Raw genomic sequence first — 5,569 nt, 5'->3', positions numbered from 1 at the left:
AGCTTCCCCACCTGAATATATTACCACTCAAAAGAGAGAAGTGAAGAATTACAACAGTAGTTCAGTTACAACAGCCGCTTTTAGTGATTAGCAGCAGAGAGGAAATTAAGCCATTGCTTAGCAAAGATATTGTCTTCTTTGTTTTTGAACCGAAAAACCCAGAGGGAGAAATCTGCTACAATGTTTTGAATTGTAGTGTTGTGGGAGTGATCCTCGTTTCTGAATATGAGAGCGTTTCTCGAGTCCCACAGCTTCCATGCAACAGTCAAAGCCACAGATGGCCAGATGTTGGGGTTGAGGCCTAGAATCGTTGGGTGTTGGTGTAGAGCAGCAAGTGAGGTTGGCGACGACAGACCCAAGGAGGACCAAACTTGTGTCGCGTAGGAACAGTTGGAGATGAGGTGGAGGGCATCCTCGTGCGGGTCTTGACAACGTGGACAAGCAGCCGAGTGGGCAATATGCTTGTGAAACATGTTGGCTTTCGTGTTGAGCCGATCGCGGAGGAGAAGCCAGGCGAAGATCTTGACCTTGATCGGTACCTTGGAGGCCTAGACAAAGTCATGGTGAGGGTCGTCGTGATCATCCGCAACAATGGAGGAGTAGGCGTTCTTGGCAGAGAACGGCAGCCCATGTGTGAGAGACCGTTCGTCGGATCAGTCCACCTGCTGAAAATCCTCCAACAGCAACAACACACAATCCAGCTCGCGAGCAGCAGCATTAGACAGACGGTTCCGCAGGTTCGTCAGTAAGCCATTTTGCCAAACTGTAGCCACTAGAACCTTGTCATCCAAAGAGTGTGAGTGAAGGTTGGGGAATATTTTGTGGAGAGGCGACTGTAACAGCCATTTGTCGAGCCAAAAAAAGATGGACAGGCCATTGTATGTGATCACAAATGAGTGCTCAATGAGCAGTGGCAAGTTCTTGTTGATAATTTTCCAGAGGAAGGAGGGCCTTGAAGTTTTTGTTGTGATGCCAAGAGGATACTGGTGGTGATACCACTGTGTCCAAGGGACGTTTGGGTTTTGCAGAATCTTGAAAGAGAATTTCATAAGCAAGCAGCGGTTCTGAACTTCTAGATTTTTAATGCCTAGACCACCAGAGTCTTTCGGTTTGCAAACGTTTTTCCACGCGACTAAACAGCTTGCACCCGTGCAAGTTGCCTCATTGGACCAGAAGAACGCCCTCCGTATGGCGTCGAGTTTTGCTACGATTGACTTAGGAAGATGAAAAACTGACATGAAATAAACTGTTAGTGAGTCTAGGACCGCAGTTAGCAGTGTCAGGCGAGCACCACGTGAGAGCAGACGCGCTACCCAGCCGAAGAGGAATTTTCGAAAGCTGTCTATGATCGGGTCGAAGGCTGTGAGAGGCAGTTTGGTAGGGGAGAGGGGTAGACCTAGGTATATTAGTGGAAAGGAGGATAAAGAGCATCCAATAGCTGCGGCTATGTTGTTTTGCGTGGCTGAGTCAGAGGCGGTGGTGAGAAGTGCCGTTTTTTGGAAGTTGATAACCAGCCCTGTTGCCAGGGCAAAATCGTGAAGAGTTTTTTTAGAGTTAAGGTGGCGGCTTCGTTAGCTGCAGCAATAATGAGGGTATCGTCGGCGTATTGAAGCGTCACAGGTGGTTCGTTTGGTCGTAGCGAGTGACAAAGTACGTTCGTTTGGAAAGCGCTGGCGATCAATCTTTGAAGAACATCTGCAACGATGATGAACAAGTATGGCGAGAATGGGTCCCCTTGGCGTAGACCACATCTACATTGTATCCAGGGCCCCGGGATGCCATTTAGGAGGATAGCCGTTTTCCCAGTGATCAGAATGTTTTTTACCCAAGAACAGAAAGTTGGAGGGAACCCTCTAGCTTGTAGGATTTTGATGAGGGAGGACCAGCAAATGGAGTCGAAAGCTTTCCTGAAGTCAAGCTTGAAAACCATTGTCGGGGCTTTACGTGTGTGGCAAGCACTTAGTATATCAGCAGCATAAATGAAGTTTTCCGCGATGTTGCGTCCATGTGGGAAACCCGTTTGATCATAATGAATGAGCAGTGGGACTAGGGGTTTTACTCTATTTGTAAGAACTTTGGCAAAAATTTATGCGCAGATATGGCTGCACCCGCATGTTGCTCTGCTTCCCTGCCCGTTGATGAAGCCATGTACCTAGGGTAGGGTCATGGACCTATCCAAGGTACCCTCCCCAAGGACATCTCTAGAAGAAACTACCTTTCAGTCGACCTGGAAGGATTCCACTCGACGGACTCGAAGACACTCGACCATGAAGCCACTCACTCGACCGCCAGGAGATCTAGAGTCACTCTGCACACAAACGGTCTGTTATTAAGTAGTCTTTATGGTCATGATAGCACTTTATGTAGGGTGTTACCAGTAACGCCAGGCCTTAATGTACTTTTAACCCTGCATAACTGAGGGCCGGAGGGGTCTGGCAAACTCTATATAAGCCACACCCCTCTTCAGTGTAAAGGGTTCGCACCCCTGTAACTCATACACATATAATTCAGTCGACCGCCTCCGGGCTCCGAGACGTAGGGCTGTTACTTCCTCCGAGAAGGGCCTGAACTCGTAAATCCTTTGCGTATACAACTACTCCATAGCTAAGATCTTGCCTCTCCATACCTACCCCCCTTTCTACTGTCAGACTTAGAACCACGACAGTTGGCGCCCACCGTGGGGCGGGTGTCTTAGCGACTTATTGGAGAAGTTGCAATTTTTTCTGATCGCCTTCACCATGGTTTCAGGCAGAGTTTTGGTCGAGGGCCGCGAGATCCGTCTCGGCGCGCTCACGTTCATCGCCGACAACTCTGCTTGGCTTCAGGAGGCTCCACTCGACATCGACGCGCTCCCAGTCCGCGGAGCGACGCACTTTCGCGCATGTGTCCGCGGTGTCCTCCTGCGGCAACCGTCGACCCAATATCGGTCGGTCATTGTGTCATCCTTCCTCCCTGCTTCCCACCGGCGCAAGCGCTCCGGTCGGTCGAGGCTTCAGTGATGGGTGAGGCATGCGGTGGCCTGCCAGTCGGCCACCCCCCAAGTCGCGGCAATCGAGCCCGATGAATCTCTCTACGGCCTGTTCGACCTGTCGACTGGCTCCGTAGAGACTGCATCCGAGTGCGACAGCAGTGATCCAGCGGCGGAGGTTCTGATGGTCAATGGACCGCGCAGTCCTCGCGGCTTCCCCCGCGCCGACGGAGGCGACGGTGGAGGCGACCCAGCGCAGGTCCACGAAGAGTATCAACCCGAGCCACTCACTTCGCTGCAAAGGGAAGATCTTCGCCGCCGGAACATGGATGCGCTGCATACTCCTATCGTTGGAGAAAACCCAAGGCTCGCGCCTTAGAGGACGCGCGTTTGGCCAACCTGGCTGAGCGCACTCGACTAGAGAACCTCCAGCGAGCAATCGACGAGCGTGCACGGCAACGGGTCCCAGACTCCAGTCGACGTCAGCTCTTTCCACCACGGACTCAGGTATATCGAACCCCGATTCAGAATTTAGCAGCTGCAGCCCGTATAGCAGAGTCAATTCAGCCTTCCCAGTCAGAGGCTGGCAGAGACTTGATGCAGATCAGAGATTTGCTCCGGGTAGCAGGAGATCAAAATTCAGCCGTATCACAGTCGCGGAACAGGATTCACAGCAGATCCGTCGCTGCGAACACAGTCCAGTCGGCCCATAGCCCTAGATCGCCCCTGAGGCGTGAGGGGCGTGGAGGTCGGCGTGATCAGTATGATGACCGATTCGATCACGATGATCGGCGTCAAGTGCCCACTCCACCACCAAGAGGTGGGTCGTACGCCCCTCGACAGCAAGATGACATACGCCAGTACAGTGTTGGGCAAAGGGTTCCAGTCGACCCCAGAGAACCAGGCTTTGATGCGAGATCCATCATCGTTCAAGGTTTGGTCGATCGGAACAGAGCTCACCGAGAAGGCCATGACAGAGATGTGCCCACCAGCAGCAGAGTTCACGTCTAAGGACCAGAGTGTTTTAGCAGAGCCATCAGGGTCGCGGTGATTCCTCCAAATTTCAGGTTGGCGACTGGAGTCAATAAGTTCACCGGCGAGTCCAAGCCCGATACTTGGCTTGAAGACTACCGAGTGGCTGTTCAGATTGGCAGCGGCAATGATGAGGTAGCCATGAAACACCTGCCTCTTATGTTGGAGGACTCGGCCAGAGCATGGCTGAATCAGTTGGCTCCTAGCAGTATTTACACTTGGGAAGATCTTGCCCGAGTGTTTGTCAGAACATTTGAAGGAACTTGCAAGCGACCAGTAGGGTTGACAGAGATGCAAGTTTGTGTGCAAAAGTCGAATGAGACTCCGAGGGACTACATCCAGAGGTGGATCATGTTGCACCATACGGTGGAGAATGTATCTGATCACCAGGCAGTATGTGCCTTCAAGGAAGGCGTTAAGAACAAGGAGTTAAGTTTGAAATTTGGTCGAACCTGAGACATGACATTGAGTCGAATGATGGAAATTGCCACCAAATATGCCAATGGTGAAGAAGAGGATCGACTCCGGAGTGGCAAGTACAAGCCAACCACTCATGAAACCGGGGAGGAAACTCCAGTCGGAAGCAGAAGCGGAAAGCCGAGCCAGCTGCTCTTGGAGAAGCCTTGGCTGTGACTCAAGGAAAGTTTAAAGGGAAGCCAAAGGACCTTGGAACCCTAAGAAGGTGAAAGACAAGGAGGGAAATGACGTGATGGATTTTCCATTCCACATCCACACGAAGAAAGATGAGGAGGGTAACTTCATTTACCCGAAGCATACCACTCGACAGTGTCGGCTCTTGATACCGCAATTCCAAGGGAAACAGCCCAAAGATAAGGAAAATGAGTCGGACAAAATTGAGGATAAGGGGGATAGCGATGAGGAATATCCCCAGGTGAATTCCACTCTGGTGATTTTTGCTGATGTTGAGAGCAAAAGTCGATTGAAAGTTATCAACCGATAAGTGAATATGGTTGCTCCGAAGACTCCCAATTATCCGAAATGGTCTCAGATTGCCATCACCTTCGACCAGTCCGATCACCCAACACACATAGCCACCCCTAGGAGGCAAGCTCTGGTGGTCGACCCAGTCATCGAAGGTACTCGACTGACTAAAGTGCTTGAATATACTGTACACAGAGACGCTAAAAGGGATGGGCATTCCGATGTCCAGACTCAGTACCAACAACATGAGTTTCTATGGAGTCATTCCTGGCAAGAAGGCTGCTTCACTCGGCCAGATTGCTCTTGATGTGGTTTTCGGAGATTCCAAACATTTCCGCAAGGAAAAGTTGACATTTGAGGTTGTGGATTTCCAGAGTGCCTATCACGCTATTTTGGGCAGGCCAGCTTACGCATGTTTTATGGCTCGACCATGTTATGTGTACCTCAAATTAAAGATGCTTGGCCCCAAAGGTGTGATCACTGTTACTGGTAATCGCAAGAAGGCGGAAGAGTGCTTTCAGAAATGCTCAAAGATCGTCAATGCTCAGATGGTAGCAGAAGAGTGGCAGGAACACCAGAAAAATGCAGACCCGAGTGATTTGTTGCGAGCTAAGAAGCCTGCTACAT

Source organism: Triticum aestivum, chromosome 4B (assembly GCF_018294505.1).
Source record: "Triticum aestivum cultivar Chinese Spring chromosome 4B, IWGSC CS RefSeq v2.1, whole genome shotgun sequence".
Taxonomy (NCBI): Eukaryota; Viridiplantae; Streptophyta; class Magnoliopsida; order Poales; family Poaceae; genus Triticum; species Triticum aestivum.
Note: the sequence above shows the minus strand (reverse complement) of the source record.